General features: G+C 38.3%; 1 protein-coding gene and 1 non-coding gene across 5 annotated transcripts in view; one reads left to right on the forward strand and one right to left on the reverse strand.

The window, feature by feature from the left end:
- Positions 1 to 16,023, forward strand: part of SLC35F5 (solute carrier family 35 member F5) — a 79,577-nt gene extending 63,554 nt beyond the window's left edge. For all 4 annotated transcript variants that reach the window (XR_013401972.1, XR_013401969.1, XR_013401970.1 and 1 more), the window contains 2 exons: positions 14,614 to 14,915; positions 15,697 to 16,023. The gene's annotated coding sequence lies outside the window, so the exon portion shown is untranslated. The remainder of the gene's footprint in view (positions 1 to 14,613; positions 14,916 to 15,696) is intronic.
- Positions 16,024 to 19,562: 3,539 nt separating this feature from the next.
- On the reverse strand, positions 19,563 to 19,669 carry LOC114671690 (U6 spliceosomal RNA). The gene has a single exon (XR_003721706.2). It is a non-coding gene; the product is annotated as a U6 spliceosomal RNA (small nuclear RNA).
- Between the last annotated feature and the right edge of the window lie 371 nt (positions 19,670 to 20,040).

Raw genomic sequence — 20,040 nt, forward strand, 5'->3', positions numbered from 1 at the left:
CAGGAGACTTGCTTGAACCAGGGAGGTGGAGGTTGCGGTGAGCCAAGATCATGCCACTGCACTCTAGCCTGGCGACTAAGCGAGACTCCACCTCAAAAAAAAAAAAAAATGTATTTTCCTTTTCTGGCTTCTGTGGTTAGCAGTGTAATAGTAGCAAAACTGGTTCTAGACATGTGAGCATGCAGCAGGAAATCTGCAAACCGACAATGGTCACCGTGTGTACTTTTCACCCTTTCTGTGTATGCTAGACCAGAGGCCGGTGCTGGCATGCCATTCTGACACGCACTGTGAGAACAAATGCTGCATGTGTGGAAGATGGACGAGTGCTGTGTGAAGGAAGCAGGCCAAATTCCTTCTGTTTTTATCTTCCTTCCAGTACGAGCCCCAAATATCAACTCCACAAGTGGGAAACTGTGCCTGACCAGAATGTGTAGAGAAGTGTTTGGGGAACTGTGGGAGGGGGAGAAGATAATATTGGTATAATAAAATCAAATTCGGGACTGGGCATGGTGGCTCACGCCTGTAATCCCAGCATTTGGGAGGCCAAGGTGGGTGGATCACTTGAGGTCAGCAGTTTGAGACCAGCCTAACCAACATGGTGAAACCTGTCTCTACAAAAAAATACAAAAATTAGCCAGGCATGGTGATGCCTACCTTTAGTCCCAGCTACTCCGGAGGCTAAGGTAGGAGAATGGCTTGAACTCAGGAGGTGGAGGTTGCAGTGAGCTGAGATCGTGCCACTACACTCCAGCGTAGCTGACAGAGTGAAACCCTGTCTCAGAAAACAAACAACAACAACAAAAAAAAAAAAAAAAAAGAAAAGAAAAAAAGAAAAAAACTTGAAAAAGAACTCCATTGAAAAGAAAAACACTGGTTGTATAACTATAATAAAAATATACTATAAATATAATAAAACGCCATAGAGTCTTTGTCTAACTCTAGAGAAAAAAATTGTCATCTAAAAGACAAATTCCAGAACCAGACACCAGAAAAGTTCTCAACAAATGAATGGCTTCTTTAGAAGACAAAGAATAAGTAAGTTCAGTTGTAACTAGAAGTGAAAGGAAAGTCATCTCCAGCTACGCTTGGAGATGTTGGTCTTTTCATAGCATGGTCTTTTTGTGGCATGCAGCAGTGAGGGCAAAGAAACCATTAGGGAACTTTGAAGCCTTGGTTTGCTGCTGCGAGGGTTCTTTCTCTGGTAGCGCAGGAGCTCTGAGGCAATGGAGCTTCTGAGAGCCAGGTGGCAGGAGAAGCTCCATTTTGAAAAATGGGAAAAATGGCTCCTGTCTTGTGGTTGGCACAAGACACCACATGCATCCTTTCCACTTTAACTCAAAGTCAAATCAGATTGTTTGCTTTGTTGTTTGAAAAAATGCCCAGTTGTTAAACTTTCCTGTTGGACCGGTTTTACCAACTGCATTCCATCCTCTGGGTTTGAAAACTTGGAGGCTATTTGACCACATTTCTTCACCCATGTCTCCAGAAGTCACCAAAATGTAGCTAAATATTTCTTGGTGGAGTTAAAGCTTTTTCTCTTTTATTTTTGCAGAAGTCTTGAAAGGTTAAAGGAACTCTACTTCTACCTTCCGTTCATTGCTAGGGTTCTCTTACCTTTGATAAGAAACCATATCACCTTTTGATTAAAATCTCCAGAGATGTGAACTCACCTCCGCCAAAGAGAAGTCCCATCATAGGTGGATAGCTCTCTGGTTTCACACATATCTTTGCATTTCACTATTTTGCTTCCCTAAGAGCTGAGTGTTGCCCCACTGAGCAAGGCCAACTCTTCTTTCTTTTGATGGTCCTTCAAATACGGGAAGTTAGTTCTCATGTCTATGCTGTGAGCTAGTTCCAAAGTGAGTCACACCTTTCCCCAGGATTGCGGCCCCATCTGCCATTCGGATCTTCAGACTGCCAATGCCCCCTGCAATCAGACTTGCACATTGACGCTAGATTTATCTAAAAACAGCTTTTCCTTTGCAATCACTTGCTGAAACATCAACAAAGTGTTCCCATTATACAAAAACATATTTCCTGCTAAGACTTTTTTTTTCCCCTCCCACAGCCCTATGATTGGTTTATAACCTGGGTCTCTATTTCCCAATAAAGCCATCTCCTGCTCTGGTTAGGCGACCTTCACAGTAGTCCCGCCACTTACTTTGCTCATCTCTCAGCTTCTCACCGTATGCATTCCTGGGCTTCCTCAACTGGCAAGCTTTACATTGCTTTCTCCAAAATCATCATCTTTTTTTTGTAACCTTAAATATCGCTTTCTCCATAAAGCCTATCCTGAACAACATTAGCCTCAATTATGTGACATGTATTTTGAATGTGTCCTCATAAGTGAATGTCTTCGGGCAGGTTCCCCAGGAAACAAACTATGAAATGGAGATTTGCATGCAGGATGTTTGTGGGGAGTAGTCTCAAACACAAACCTGAGAGGAAGTCAAGGGAGAAGGATTGGATACAGGGTAAATTTGAAAACTGCGATGTTGTTGCAACAGAAGCTTCAGTAAAGTCATGGGGCACCCTGGAGTTGGGATTGCCTGTTGAGGCCGGGAGGCCAGACTTTCTATTGCTGTATGGACCAGTCATTAGATGTGGGCTGCCTCCTGTGAGAAGCAAAATCTTGAGCCAGCAGCTTTCTTTTGCAGAGAGCAATTTCTGGGGAGGAACTGGCTGTGAGTTCTCAGCAAGCAACACTCCCAGCAGCTGGGAAGATGAAGACAAGTGTCTCAGCTCTGAGGTGGAGTCTGGGTGGCAATCTTTGACATGAACAGTCTGCAGTTGAGAACAACCTAGCTTGTGCTTGTCTAGATGTATAAGAGCTTTAGGTGATTTTGTTGTACCTTTTGGTAAGAACCACTGTTCTAGCCCTTTGGGTGACTCATGGACCCATGGATGTTTGTGGGTGTTGTTTGCTATCAGAGGACAACATATTGAGAGGAGACAGGTAGATATAGGTCAAAATAGTTGAAAGTGGTTAAAAATTAAAATGCCATGAATATTGTATGCAGTTTGGATATTTTTTTTTTTACCCTACAAATTAGGAAATTTCTACAATTTGACCATGAGAAAAATATTTAAATGTAACCCTATAGATTCCAGATTTTAAGAATTGATCAGTTAATTTTATTAGTAGTATTACTACATGTGGTATTTAACAGCATATTACATACAGAAAAAATACACAGATCCTAAGTGTACAGCTTGATAAATTTTCACTTAGTGAATAAACCCGTATATCCAGCGTGCAGATCAAGAATGAGAAATTTACCTTATCTGACAAGTGTTCATGTACCTCCTTGCAGTTTCCCCAGCTGCAGTGCAGAGTAACCTCTCTCCTGACCTCCTGCACCGTAGGTTAGTTTGCTCCCTCTTGATGTTCATGTACATGGATTATACAGTGTGTAACTTTCACAAACTTGTGTTCAACATTATGAATGTGAGTCAATCATGTTGTTATGCAGTTTTAATCCATTCATTCTCCACAATGTATTTTCTGTTCTACTATAGATGGACATTTGGCTGTTTCGAATTTGGGGATATTATGATTAGTGAGGCCACGGACATTCTTTTACCTATCTTTTAGTCAATACGTAAATGCACTTATTTTGTTTATATATCTAGGAATACAATTGCCGAACTATACATATAGAAATGTTCCTTGACTTACAATGGAATTATGTCCCAATAAACCCATTGTAAGTTGAAAATACTATTAAATTGAAAATACATTTAATACACTTAATCTACAGAACACCATAGCCTAGCCTAGCCTACCTTAAATGTGCTCAGAAAACCTTACATTAGCCTACAGCAGGTCAAAATCATCTGGCAATGCAGTACACCACATACTATCAGTTGGTTATCCTTATGATTATGTGACTGACTGGGAGCTGTTGCTCCCTGCACTGCCCAGAATCATCAGAGAGTACTGTCCTGCATATTGCTAGCCCAGGAAAATATCAAAATTCAAAGTATGTTTCCAGCTGGGTGGAAATGACACTGATAATCCCAGCACTTTTGGAGGCTGAGGTGGGCAGATCACCTGAGGTCAGGAGTTCAAGACCAGCCTGACCAACATGGAGAAACTGTACTTCTAAAAACCTCATCTAAAGATTAGCCAGGCATGGTGGCGGGCACACGTAATCCCAGCTACTAGGGAGGCTGAGGCAGGAGAATCACTTGAACCCAGGAGATGGAAGTTGCAGTAGCCGAGATCATGCCGTTGGACTCCAGCCTGGGCTACAGAGCGAGACTCCATCTCAAAACAAAATAAAATAAAACAAAAATATGACTTCTACTGTATAACTTTTGCACCATTGTAAAGTTTAAAAATCGTAAGTTGAATCATCACAAGTCAAGGACCATCTGCACATATGTTTAGCTTTTCTAGATACTGTCAAACAGCTTTCCAAAGTGGTAGTACCAGTTTACCTGCCCACCAGAAGAGTATGAGAGTTCTAACTGCTTCACAGTCTTGCCAACATGTGCTTTTATCTGTTTCTCTCATTTTGGCTATTTTGTTGTATATGTAGTAGTATTACATTGTGGTTTTAATGTGAATTTCCCTGATGACTAATGAAGCTGAACATTCTTTTAATGCATATTGAGCATTTCCTCCAAAAAACTGTTTAACTCTTTTTTTTTTTCTTTTTTTTTTCGAGATGGGGTCTTGCCCTGTTACCCAGCCTGGAGTGCAGTGGTGCGATCATGGTTCACTGCAGCCTCAATCTCCTGGGCTCAGGTGATCCTCCCACCTCAGCCTCCCAAGTAGCTGGTACTACAGGCATGCACAACCACACCTGGCTAATTTTTGTATATTTTATAGAGACAGGGTTTTGCCATGTTGCCCAGACTGGTCTTCAACTCCTGGGCTCAAGCAATCCACCTACCTCAATTTCCCAAAATGTTGGGATTATAGGCATAAGCCAACATGCCCGGGCTGCTTAAGTCCTTTGCCCATTTTTCTATTGGGTTGTCTGAGCTGAGCAAAGGCTTTTATATGATATGATGGCACGGATTTATATTTATTAACATATAAAGATTCTCATAATACTGGAAGAGAAAGTAAAAATTACAATGGCTCTAACACAGCTTGCTTAATATAATCATATTGTCTTAGTCAATTTTTTGCTGCTGTAACAAAATACCACAGATTGGGTAATTTATAAAGAAACATATGTTATTCATCTCATGGTTCTGGAGGCTGGGAAATCCAAGAGCATGGTGTTGGCATCTGGTGAGGCCTCCTTGCTATGTCATAACATGTCAGAGATCATCATATGACATGAAAAAAGTGGGCATAGCAGCTCAAGTGTCTCTTCTTCTAATAAAACCACCAGTTCCATCATCTAATAACCTTATCTAATCCTAATTATCTCCTAAGGGTGCCACCTCCAATCAATGTATAAATTTGGGAATTCAGTTTCCAATACATGAAATTTTGGGGACATATTCAAACCTTACACGTGTTTTTATTTACAATTATATAAACTTGAAGGATAATACACTAAAATATCCATAACTCTCTCTGATTGGGAAGATTATGAATAGTTTTAACTTTCTACTTTCTAGCTACCCTTACTTGTTTTGTCTTCATTTGTTTTAATAACAAACATGGATTACTTTTATAATCTGGAAAAACAATAAAACGTTTTATTTTGAAACAAACAATCAAAACTCAAAATGAAACAAAACCTTCTCAGTATGTACTGGTTTGGCTTAGCCATCAGCCCTGTCCCATCTGGAGCACCAAGAGACACTGAGGAAAAGTGTGCTCTCTGGGCATGTTTTGAAAGTTTGAGTTAGGAGAAGAGAGTGTAAAAATGAAGAATTGCTTTTATTGCACTATAGCCATGTGCTCCCTCCCACCCCGCTGAGCCTGGAAGATGATCAGGGCCATAAAGACTGGCTAATTACTTAAATTGCCTCTTCTTTGTGGGAGTGAACTTTCTCAGTGCAATCGACTGGGCTTATTTGGTCTGATGACTGGAGTCCTGCTGTTAGCTAGGGTGAGGAAAGCACATTATTACAGTGTGTAAGTATAATGCTTTTGTTTACATTTCACAAGGCAAACAGAGTGACTTCCAGTCTTGTGTAACCTGGAGTTCTACCAGAACCAGGGCTAGGAAGCCCGTGATACTTCCCTCTGTTTCCCATTTTGTTCTATTTGGTCCTACTAACCCATAAACCAAAAACTAGTATGAAACCACCCTACCCATTAATATACAACTTCTAAAAATTTTTGAAGCAATTTTAAATTTCTAGAAAAGTTGCAAGTGTAGTACAAAGAACATTTATCCCCTGGACCGCTTGAGAGGAAGTTGTCCCCATGATTCTCCATCACTCCAAATACTTTAATATTTTCCACAAAGAGGGGTATTCTTTTACATAACGAGAATACAACCACTAAAATTGGGAAGTTGACACTGAAACATTAATACCATCCATATTCATATTTCTTCAGCTTTCCCATATAATGTCTCTTATAGCAAAAAATCCAGTGCAGAAGTATGTGTTGCATTAAATAACTGAGTTTTTGATGACTGTGTTGAAAACTTGCATCTCTTTAAAATCTGAGCAGTCTTTGGCCAGGGCTTCTTGTCTCTGTCCCAGGAAGACTTCCTCCCTCTCCTCTACCACCCACAGGAAGGTGCTATGGATTCTTGGTCTTGAGGGGCACAGACACAGGAAGAGTGCTGATGTTGCAAAAAGGAAGGGCAGGCTTGGCATGGGGAAGCACGGTGGAGACAGGGATGTGGGGCACAGAATCCTCCCATGATGGGGATAGTACCCAGGAAATGTCAACTAAGCCCCATATAAAATTCTCCATCTGCCTTTTAATTTTTTCTCTGTATCTCTTCTATTGTCTTCCTTTTTCCTATTCCTTCTACTTCCTTCTTCATGCCTTTCTCATTTTCAAACTCTTGCATCGTTCTCATGTACTCCTCCTCCTCTGCTTCTTAGACATTTCTTTTTTCTTTTTTTGAGACAGAGTTTTCGCCTTGTTGCCCAGGCTGGAGTGCAGTGGCACGATCTCAGCTCACTGCAACCTCTGCCTCCAGGGTTCAAGCTTTTCTCCTGCCTCAGCCTCCTGAGTAGCTGGGATTACAGGTGTGCATCACCACGCCCAGCTAATTTTTTGTATTTTTATTACTGACAGGGTTTCATCATGTTGGCCAGGCTGGTCTCGAACTCCTGACCTCAGGTGATCCACCCTCCTTGGCCTCCCAAAGTGCAGGGATTACAGGCGTGAGCCACCATGCCTGGCCTCCATTTACAATCGCTATAAAAAAAATAACCTAAGAATACATCTAACCAAAGAGGTGAAAGTTCTCTACAAGGAGAACTACAAAACACTAAAAACACTACTGAAAGAAATCATAGGTGTCACAAAAAAATGGAAAAGCATTCCATGTTCATGGATCAGAGTTAATATCTTTTTTTTTTTTTTTTTTTGAGACAGAGTCTCACTCTGTTGCCCAGGCTGGAGTACAGGGACATGATCTTGGCTCACTGCAACCTCTGCCTCCCAGGTTCAAGTGATTCTCGTGCCTCAGCCTCTCGAGTAGCTGGGATTACAAGCACGCACTACCGCACCCAGATAATTTTGGTAATTTTAGTAGAGATGAGGTTTCACCATGTTGGCCAGGCTGGTCTCGAACTTCTGAGCTCAAGTCATCTGCCTGCCTTAGCCTCCCAAACTACTGAGATTATAGATGTGAGCCACTGCACCTGGCCAGTAAATTGATTTTTGATAAAGGTGCCATGAACACACAATGGGCAAAAGACAGTCTTTTTAATAAATGGTGTTGGGAAAACTGGATAGCCACACGCATAAGATTGAAACTAGATCCTTATCTCTCTCCATATTTAAAAAAAACCAACTCTAAGTGGATTAAAGCCTTAAATTTAAGCCTCCAAAACTATGAAACTGTTAGAAGAAAACACAGGGGAAAGCTCTGTGACATTGGTCTGGGCAATAATTTACCTCAAAAGCACAGGCAACGAAAGCAAAAAATGCACAAATGGGATTACATCAAACTGAAGAGCTTTTGCACAGCAAAGGAAACAATGGTGTTAAGAGACAACCTACAGAATGGGAGAACATATTTGCAAACTATGTATTTTATTTTATTTTATTCTTTTGAGACGGAGTTTCACCCTTGTCCCCCAGGCTGGAGTGCAATGGCATAATCTTGGCTCACTGCAGCATCCGCCTCCTGGGTTCAAGCGAATCTCCTGCCTCAACCTTCCGAGTAGTGGGGATTACATGTGCGTGCCGCCATGCCCAGCTAATTTTTGTATTTCTAATAGAGACGGGATTTCACCATGTTGGCCAGGCTGGTCTCAAACTCCTGACTTCAGGTGATCCACTTGCCTCGGCCTCCCAAAATGCTAGGATTACATGTGCGAGTCACCACGCTCTGCCAAACTATATATTTCATAAGAGATTAATGTCCAAAATACGTAAGGAACTCAAGCAACTCAACAGCAAAAACAGATAACTTGATTTTAAAATTCAGCAAGAGATCTCATAGACATTTTGCAAAGAAGATATACAAATAGCCAACAGGTACATGGAAAAAAAAATGCTCAGCATCACTCATCATCAGAGAGATCACTTCTTGGCCTTTCGGCTAAGATCAAGTAATCATCAGATAATGCAAATGAAAACTGCAATGAGATATTACCTCATTCCAGCTAGAATGACTTTTATCAAAAAGACAAAAGATAACAAGCGATGGAAAGGATATGGAAAAGGGATCCCTTACATACCATTAGTGGGAATAGAAATCAGTCTAGCCATTATGAAAAACATTATGGAGGTTCCTGAAAAATTAAAAACACTACTACCAGATGATCTAACAATCCCACTACTGGGTATGTAACCAGAATAAATCAATGTGTTAAACAGGTATCTGCACTCCTGTGTTTACAGCAACACTATTCACAATAGCCAAGATAATGCAATCAATCTAAGTGTCTATCAACAGATGCATGGATAAACAGAATGTGCTCTATATATACAATGGAATACTACTCAGCCATTAAAAAACATTGAAATACTGTCATTTATGACAAATAAAAGGGAAATGAAACTTTAAAAAATAAAAAACAAAATATGTATCTCATGAAGGCATGCATTGTAGACTTTCTTTCTTTTTTGTAGTTCCACAGATATGTCTGTTCTAACTCTGCTCCTCAGGCTCCATAGGTGTGTGTTTTCTAGAAGATTCTGTCCTGTCTTGCTTGTTCTTAACACTCACTGTCATGATGATCTCTCTCACTCCCATGATTTCAACTCTGTGGATGATTCCCAAATGTATCTCCTTCAAACTGACATTAGTCTGATCTCCGGGGTTGCATTTCCAGGTGCCTATCAGATACCTTAAACTCAACCAAACTTGTTAGTGATATTTTATACCCTCCTTAGAGCAGCTCAGTCTACTGACTTCTGATGCGAAAACTCATGCTTTTTTATTCCTTCCTGTCTTTTCCGGTGCTCTTCCAAGCTTTAGTAATTGTCAGTTATTTCTTTGAAATATTTTTATCTTTTTGGGTTCATTCCCACATCATTTGTTTCTACAGTATTTAATAAACATATATTAATTTTTCTATTTCTCTTCTAGTACTTTTTCATTTTTAATTTATTTTAGTAGCTTTATGGAGATACAATTTACATGCACACAATTCACCCAAGATAAATGCACAGTTTAATTACTTTTGTAAATGTAGAGAGTGATGCAACCATCAACACCATCTAGTTTTATACATTTTCTTCAACTCATAAAATGCCCTTGTATCCATTTGCAGTTCTTTCTCATGCTCACCTTCAGCCTCAGGCAACCACTGATCTGCTTTTTATTTCTATAGATTTGCTTTTTCTAGAAATTTTATACAATTGGAACTGTACAATATGTAGCCTTCTGTGTCTGTTTTTTTTTTTTTTCATGTAGCACAATGCATTTGAAGTTTATTCGTGTGGAAATATCAGTAGTTTGTTTCTTTTGTATTGCTGAGTAGCATTCCATTGTACAGATCTACTACATTTACTTTATCTATGCACCAGTTAATGAATATTTGAATTACTTTCAGTTTTTACTTTTTATGAATAATGTGGCTTCAAACACTCCCATGTACATTTTTAGGTAGACATACACCTTCAGTTCTCTTCATAGATACTTAGGAGTGAAATTGATGGATGATTTCTTAAGTATAGGTACAGGTTTAACTTTTTAACACACTTCCAAACTATTTTCCAAAGTGACTATGCCATTTTAAAATCTTACCAACACATACTTGTCAATACTTGGTACTGTCAATCTCTTAATTATAGGCATTTTAGTGGGTATGAACTGAGTGTATGTTATTGTGGTTTTAGTTGCATTTCCCTAATGATTAATTATTTTGAACATTTTTCATGTGTTTGTTAGCCATTCATATATCTTCTTAGGTGATATGTCTACTAAAATCCTTTACACATTTTTAATTAGCTTCAAACTATTGAGCTGTACAAATTCTTTGCATTATCTGTATATAAATCCTTGATCAAATAAATAATTTGCAAATATTTTCTCCAAGTGTATAGTTTATCTGTTTACTTTCTTAATACTATCTTTTGAAGAACTAAAGTTTTAAATTTTGTTGAAGTATAATATATCAATATTTTCTTTTATGAATCATATTTTTGATGTCAAATCTAAAAATCTTTTTTTGCCTAATTCAAGGTCACAAAGATTTTTCTTCTATCTTTTAAAGAAGTTTTATAGTTTTAGTTCTTACATTGAAGCTTATGGTCCATTTAAATTAATTTTTGTGTATCTCTGCTGGTGGGAATGTAAATTAGTACAACCTCTATGGAAAACAGTATGGAGATTTCTTAAAAAACTGAAAGTAGAGCTACCTTTCGATCCAACAATCCCACTTCTGAGTATCAACCCAAAGGAAAAAAAGTCATTATAAAAAAGACACCTGCATGCATATATTCACTGCAGCACAATTCACAACTGCAAAGATAAGGAACTAACCTAAGTGCTCATTGACCAATAAGTGGATAAGGAAAAAAAGGTATATATACACCATGAATACTACTCAGCCATAAACAATAATCAAATAATGTCTTCTGTAGCAACTTTGATGAAGTAACTCAGGAATAAGAAGCCAAATATTGCATGTTATCACTTACAAGTGGGAGCTAAGCTATGGGTATGCAAAGGCATACAGAGTGATATAATGGACTCTGAAGACTCAGAAGGGGGAGGGTAGGAGGGAGGGCAAGTGATAAAAAGCTACATATTGGGTACAACAGGTGACAGTTGCACTAAAATCTCAGACTTCATCACTATACAATTCATCCATGCAACTATTGAAAATTTCAACTATTGAAATAAAAAATAGTAAATAAAAATACAAATAAAAAAGGCAAAAAATAATACGTTTCTGTATGGTGTGAGATAAAGGCCTAAAGTCATTTATTTTATAGCAATTCAATTCTGTAAGTATATTAATCCATTCTTACGCTGCTAATAAAGACATACCCAAGATTAGGTAATTTATAATGGAAAGAGATTTAATTTACTCACAGTTCAGCATGGCTGGGGAGGCCTCAGGAAACTTACAATCATGGTAGAAGGGGAAGCAAACACGTCCCTCTTCACATGGTGGCAGCAAGGAGAAGCGCAGAGCACAAGGGGGAAAGGGCCCTTATGAAACCACCAGATCTCATGAGAACTCACTCACTATCATGAGATCAGCATGAGGGTAACCACCCCATGATTAAATTACCTCCCACCGGGTCCCTCCCATGACACATGGGGATTATGAAAGCTATAATTCAAGATGAAATTTGTGTGGGGACACAGCCAAACCATATTAATAAACATTATCTGTTGAAAAAAAAAAACCTGTCTTTTCTACAGGTATTGCCTTTGTACCCTTGACAAAAATCAATTGTCCATAAATGTAAAGGTTTATTTTTGTACTCTATTCTGTTCCATTGACCAACATGTCTGTCCTTATGCCAGGACCACCCTGAATTGATTACTCTAGTTTTACAGTAAATTTTGAAATGAAGTAATATGAATTGTGGGGTTTTTTTTGAAACTTACATTGGCTAGTCTAGATCCTTTGCATCTTAATATATATTTTGAAATCAACTTGCTAATTTCTACAAAATCCTAACTGGAATTTTGGTAGGGATTGCATTTGAATTTGTAGATAAATTTGGTTAGAATTGCCATCTCAACAACACTGAGTTTTCCAACCCAGGAACATAACACGTTTCTCCATTTATTTGTATCTTCACAAAATATTGTTTCAAAGTTCTCAGTGTATGAGTCTTACACTTCTTTTGTTAATATTTTCCCAAGTGTTTTATTATTTTTTGTTGTATTGTGAGTGCAATTTTTTCCTTAATATCATTTTAGATTGTTCATTGCTAGCATATAAAAATACAATTGATTTTTTATATTGGTTTTATATCCTGCAACCTTTCTAACCTTACTCATTAGCTCTAGCAGGTTTTTAAAAATAGATTCCACCAGATTTTCTACACACATCTTCTGTGATTAAGGACAGTTTTATTTCTTTTTTTCCCAGTCTGGACGCCTTCTGTTATTTTTTTCTGGCCTATTCCTGGCTGTAACTTTCAGTAAAATTTTCTTTTTTTTTTTTTTTTTTTTTTTTGAGACAGAGTCTGGCTCTGTCGCCCAGGCTGGAGTGCAGTGGCGCAATCTCGGCTCACTGCAAGCTCCGCCTTCCGGGTTCACGCCATTCTCCTGCCTCAGCCTCCTGAGTAGCTGGGACTACAGGCGCCCGCCACCACGCCCGGCTAATTTTTTGTATTTTTAGTAGAAACGGGGTTTCACCGTGGTCTCGATCTCCTGACCTTGTGATCCGCCCGCCTCGGCCTCCCAAAGTGCTGGGATTACAGGCGTGAGCCACCGCGCCCGGCCAAAATTTTCAATAGAAGTGTTAAGAATGGACATGCTTGTCTTGTTTCTGATCTCTTGGTCTTTCACCGTCAAATATCACACAGGTACAGGTTTCTTGAGAAAAGCTCTTTATAAGGTTGAAGAAGTTCTGCTTTTTTCTACTTTGTGGAAAGTTCTTTTTATTTTATCATGGATTTTGTCAAATGATTTTCCTGTATCTATTGAGATGATCATGTGATTTTTATTCTTTATTCTATTAATATGGTATGCAATATTAATATATTTTCAGATACTAATCTAACCTTACTTTCCTGAGCTAATTCCCACTTTGTCATGGGGTGTACTTAAAAATATATGTTTATATATTCAGTTTGCTAGTATTATTTTTGAAGAGGTTTTGCATCTATTTTTATGCGAGATTTTAGTCGATAGCTTTTCCTACTTCCGATAATCTTTGTATTGTGTTGGTATCTGGGTAACGACACTGGTCGTCAAATGAGTTGGGAAATATTTCCTCCTCACATATTGATATGGGTTGAATTGTGCCCTCCTCCCCAAATGTAGAGGTTAAAATGCTAAGCGCCAGAGCCTCTGAATGTGCTCTTATTTGGGGATAAGATTTTTATAGAGGTAATCAAGTTAAAATGAGGTCTTTAGGGTAGGTCCCAATCTGATATGACCGGTGTGCTTGTAAGATGGGGAAATTTGGACACGGACACAGAGGGAAGACAATGTAAAGACAGGCAGAAGATGACTCTGCAAGCCAATGAAACAGGCCTGGAACAGACCCTTCCCTCACAGTCCCTGGAAGGAACCAGCCTACCCACACTTTGGTCTTGGACTTGTAGCCTCTAGAACTGTGAGACAATAAATTTCCGTAGTTTAAGCCACATAGTGCGGTACTTTGTTATGGCAGCCCTCATAAACAAGTACACCGATTTTCTGAAGAGTTTGTGTAGGATTGGCAAGATTTCTTCCTTAAATATTAAATACGATTTACCAGTAAAGTCATCTGGGCCTAGACTTTTTTTTTTTTTTTTTTTTTTTTGTGGGAAGATTTTAAGTTTCTAATTCAATTTCTTATTTGTTATCAGTCTCTTCATATTTTAAATTTCTGACTGAGTCAGTTTTGGTAATTTTTGTCTTTCTTGGAATTAATACATTTCATCAACGTTGTATAATTTGCTGGCATAAAGTGGTTCATAATATTCCCTTAAAATTCTTTCTGTAGGGTCAGTAGTTACATTCTCTTTTCATTCTTGATTTTGGTAATGTATGTCTTATTTCTTTTCTTCTTTGTCAGTCTAGCAAAAATTTTATCAATTATATTTCTCTTTTCAAATAATCAGCTTTTGACTTTCTTCCTTATTGTTTTTATTTTATTGATTTGTATTTTGATCGCTATTGTTTCCTTCCATTTACTTTGGGTATATTTTGCCCTTCTTTTTCTACCTTTTTGAAGTGAAAGATTAGATTATGGATTATAGATCTTTCTTCCTTCTAATTTAAGCATTTAAAGCTATAAACTTTCTTCCAGGCCTTGCATTAGCTACCCTCATAAATTTCAGTTCATTCAGTTTGAAATATTTTCTAATTAATCTTATGATTTTTTCTTTGACCCGTGGTTATTCAATGATTTATTTATTTATTAATTATTTTATTTTTTCAGGGGATGGCGTTTTGCTCTTGTCGCCTAGGCAGGAGTGCAATGGCACGATCTCGGCTCACTGCAACATCCACCTCCCAGGTTCAAGCGATTCTTCTGCCTCAGCCACCTGAGTAGCTGCGACTACAGGCGCGTGCCACCATGCCGGCTAATTTTTGTATTTTTAGTAGATATGGGGTTTCACAGATGGAGTCTCACTCTGTCACCCAGGCTGGAGTGCAGTGGCTCGATATCAACTCACTGCAACCTCTGGCCAGGTTCAAGTAATTCTCCTGCCTCAGCCTCCTAAGTGGCTGCGACTACAGGTGTGTGCCACCATGCCGGCTAATTTTTGTATTTTTAGTAGATATGGGGTTTCACCATGTTAGCCAGGCTGGTCTTGAGCTCCTGACCTTAGGTAATCTACCCGCCTCAGCCTCCCAAATTGTTGGTATTACAGGCGTGAGCCACCACTCCTGGCCTCCATGGTTATTCAGAAGTATGTTTTTCAAATGTTTGAGGGTTTACCAAATTTCTTTCTGTTGTTAATTTTCAATTTAGTTCCATCAGGGTTGGAGGACATACTTCAGATGACTTCAGTCCTTTTAAGTTTATTGAGACTAGTTTTGTGATCCAGCTAGGGCTCTATCCTGGAAAATGTTCCATGTGGACGTGAAAGGATTATGTTCCCTGCTGTTGGGTGGGAGCATTCTATATGTTACTTGGGTAAAGTTGTTTGACAGTTGTGCAAGATTTATATATCCTTATTCATTTTATGTCTAGCCATTCTATTAGTTGCTTAGAGAAGGGACTTGAAATTTCGGATTATAATTACTAAATTGCCCATTTCTCCTCTCCGTTCTGTCAGTGTTTGCTGCCTGTATGTGTTATTCAATGCCTATGTCTTTACAATTGTTTTATCTTTCTGATGTTTTGATACTTTTATCATTATGAAATGTTGTTGCTATTTATCCCTAGCAATATTTCTTGTTTTAAATTCTATTTTTTTTTCTGATATTAACATAGGTATTTAAACTTCCTTATGGTAACATTTTGTATGATTTATATATATTTTCTCCATTCTTTTTTATTTTTATTTTTTGACAGAGTCTCTCTCTGTCGCCAGGCTGGAGTGCACCGGTACGATCTCTGCTCACTGCAACCTCCGCCTCCCAGGTTCAAGCGATTCTCTTGCTGCAGCCTCCTGAGTAGTGGGGATTACAGGTGTGCACCACCATGACTAGCTAATTTTGGTATTTTTAGTAGAGTTGGGGTTTCACCATGTTGGCCAGGCTGGTCTCGAACTCCCGACTTCAAGCGATCCCTCCACCTGGGCCTCCCAAAATGCGGGGATTACAGGCATGAGCCAGCCGTATTTTCCCCATTCTTTTACTTTGTAACTACTTGTGTCTTTGAATTAAAAGTGCTTTTCTTGAAGACAGCTTATGTAGTTCTGCGTCAATTAACAACGGGGATATGTTTTGAGAAATGTACCTTTCCAGAAACCTAGATGGTTAGTGATCCTAGGCTACAAACCTGTACAGCATGTCACTGTACTCAACACTGCAGGAAGCTGTAACATAATCATATCATAACTACTTGGGTATATAAGCATTTCTAAATATAGAAGAGATACAGTAAAAATATGATATAAAAGATAAAAAATGTAACACCTGTATAGTGAGCTTACCATGAATGGAACTTGTAGGACTAGAAGTTGCTATGGGTGAGTCAGTGAGTGAACGTGATTGAATGTGAATGCCTAGGACATTACTGTACCCTATTGCAGACTTCATACACGCTGTACACTTAGGCTACACTCAATGTATTAAAAAATAGTTTTCTTTCTTCAATAATAAAATAACCTTAGCATAATATAATTTTTACTTTATACTTTTTTTTTTTTTTTTAAGACAGAGTCTAGCTCTGTTGCCAGGCTGGAGTGCAGTGGTACAATCTTGGCTCACTGCAACCTCCGCCTCCTGGGTTCAAGTGATTCTCTTGCCTCAGCCTCCCCAGTAGCTGGGATTACCGGCACGTGCTGCCACGCCCAGCTAATTTTTGTATTTTTAGTAGAGACAGGGTTTCACCATGTTGGCCAGGATGGTCTCGATCTCCTGACCTTGTGATCCACCGACCTCAGCCTCCCAAAGTGCTGGGATTACAGGCATGGGCCACGGCGCCCAGCCTATACCCTTTTTAATATTTTAACTTTTTGACTTTTTTTTTTTTAATAACACTTAGCTTAAAGCACATATTGTACAGCTGTACAAAAGTATTCTCTTTCTTTATATCCTTATTCCATTTTTTAATTTTTAAAATTTGTAATTTTTTTCCTACTTTTCCAACTTCTTTGTTAAAAATGAAGAGACAAACACACACATTAGTCTGGGGCTCTACAGGGAGGGTCAGGATCATCAATATCACTGTTTCCCACCTCCACATCTTGTCCCACTGGAAGGTCTTCAGAGTCAGTAACATGGACAGAGCTGTCACTTCCTATGATAAAAATAATTTCTTCGGAAATATCTCCTGAAGGACCTGCCTGAGGCTGCTTTACAGTTAACTTAAAAAAAATGTAGGTGTGCACCCTAAAATAACAAAACAACAAAAAAGTATAGTACAGTATATATATAAACCAGTAGCATAGTCAGTTATTATCATTATCAGGTATTAGAGACTGCACTATAATTATGTGGGCTATACTTTTGTATGACTGGTAGTAGATGTGTTTACAGCAGCATCACCACAGACTCGAGTAATGCTTTGTGCTGCAACATTACCACAGATATGATGTCACTAGGCAATAGAAATTGTTTAGCTTCTTTATAATCCTATGGGGACACCATCCTATATGCGGCCTGTCATTGACTGAAATGTCATGATGTCGCACATGACTGTAGTTGGAACTTGCTTTTTTGTACATGTTGATAGTGACTGCCTTTTGACTGTAGCGTTTAATCCATTACATTTAATTATTGATATGATTAGATTTACATCTGCTATTTTACTATTTGTTTTTGTATGTCGCATGTCTTTTTTCCCCATCCTATTTTGCTGCCTTCTCTTGTGTTAAACACATCTTTTTTTTTTTTTTAGGTGAGACATTTTAAGTCCTAAGTTATTTTATTAACTATTTTGAAATTTAATTTTCTTTGTGGTTACTCTAGGGATTATAATATATATCTTATCACAATCTACTTTAGCTTAATACTGGGAATTTTGAAAAATTTAACAACTTTGTTGTAATATAGCTCCATTTCCCCATTCTTTGTGCCATTAATGCCATATTTATTATACCTATATATGCCATAAATCCAACAGAACAGTGATATAGTTATTGCCTTATGCAATCATATAATATTTTTAAAAACATTTTAAACTATTTTATATTAACAAATGTATATATATTTATATGTCATATGAACTTATATATATCTATAAAGATACATTTAAACAGAACATTTAAAACAAACTCAAATTAAAAAAGAGAAAAAAACCTGTTCATACAGCCTTTTATGTTAACCCACATATTTATCATTTCCATTGCTTTTCATTTCTTTCTGTGGATTCATTTTCTGGTATTATTTTCTTTTAACCTGAAAGTCTTCCTTTAGTATTTCTTACGGGACAGTTCTGCTAGCTACAGATTCTGTTTTTGTTCATCTTTCTTTTGAGGCAGAATCTTGCTCTGTCTCCCAGGCTGGAGTGCAGTGGCACGATCTTGGCTCACTGCAACCTCCACCTCTGGAGTTCAAGTGATTCTTGTGCCTCAGCCTCCAGCGTAGCTGGGACTACAGGTGAACGCCACCACGCCTGGCTAATTTTTGTATTTTTTGTAGAGATAGGGTTTCACCATGTTGGCCAGGCTGATCTCAAACTCCTGAGCTCAAGTGATCCACCTGCCTCGGCCTCCCAAAGTGCTAGGATTACAGGCATGAGCTGCCGTGCCCGGCCTGTTTTTGTGTATCTTTGAATGAATTTATTTTACCTTCATTTTTGAAAAATATTTTGCAGGACATATTGGTTGACACTTTTTTCTTTGAGTCTTTTGAATATGTTGTTCTACTGCCTTTTGGCCTCCACTGATTCTGATGGAAACTCAGCTGTTAAATATGTTGTTGTTCTTCTGTACGTGGGAGTTATGTTTCTTACTGCATTCAAGATTTTTAAATTGTCTTTGGCTTTTAGCAATTTAACTATGATGTGTAAATCTCTTTGTGTTTTTCTTATTTGGGTTTGTGGGGCTTCTTGAACCTGCTGATTAATGTTTTTCAGCATAGTTAGGAAGTTTTCAGGGCATTATTTCTTCAAAAAAAATTGTTTAACCTTTTTTCTGCTCTCCTTCCCTTTAGGACTCCTATTATACGTATGTTTGTATGCTTGATGTTGTCCCAGAGGTCTCTGAGGCTCTGTTCATTTTTCTCCATGTTCTTCAGAAAGGATAATTTCTTTCTTTCTTTTTTTTCTTTTCTTTTTTTTTTTTTTTTTGAGGTAGAGTTTTGCTCTTCTTGTCCAGGCTGTGGTAGTGCAGTGACACTATCTTGGCTCACTACAACCTCCGCCTCATAAGTTCAAGTGATTCTCCTGCCTCAGCCTCCTAAGTAGCTGGGATTACAGGCGCCCGCTACCATCCTCGCTAATTTTTGTATTTTTATTAGAGATGGGGTTTCATCATGTTGGCCAGGCTGGTCTCGAACTCCTGACCTCAGGTGATCCACCCACTTTGACCTCCCAAACTGCAGGGATTACAGACATGAGCCACCTCACCTGGCTGCAGAAATGATAATTTCTACTGGTCTATCTATATCTATAGATGTGAGATGACAGGAGAAAATAATCAGTGAGTTCAGACTTCTGCTGTTCTTATTGACATTTGGGCAGATTTCATGAATATACCCTTTTTAGTTTATAATTTGCTTTTGGTTGATTTCCAGTCCTAAAATGCTTGTTTAAACAGTTTTATACTTATTTTTAAAATGAAACACTTCGTGAATTTGTGTGTCATCCTCGTGCGGGGGCCATGCTGATCTTCTCTGTATCGTTCCAATTTTAGTTCATGTGCTGCGGAAGTGAGCAAAACAACTTTTTACTTTTATATTTGTTTTGTGGGGAGAGGGTTTGTCCACCTTTTTCGGCTGCTCTAACTTGAAGTATCATCTCTGGTATGTTTATAGTTTTTTTTTAATGTTTACATTTTGGAGTTTTAATTTTGTTTATTCAGTAGCTTGAGATAGGGATCTAACTTTACTTTTCTTCCATATGAATAGATAATTTACCAAACAACTTCTGGCTGACTGACTGCATCCCCAGCTTCAGTCTGTTTGTGTATATAATTTTTGGATGAGACTAATGTTCGAGTGTGTGTGTATGTTGGTGCAGCTGTGGAAGAAAACGAATGGCACATAGGTCCTTAAAATAAAATGAATCACCTCGAAATGTTAAGATAAA

This window comes from Macaca mulatta, chromosome 12, assembly GCF_049350105.2.
Source record: "Macaca mulatta isolate MMU2019108-1 chromosome 12, T2T-MMU8v2.0, whole genome shotgun sequence".
NCBI classification, from domain to species: Eukaryota; Metazoa; Chordata; class Mammalia; order Primates; family Cercopithecidae; genus Macaca; species Macaca mulatta.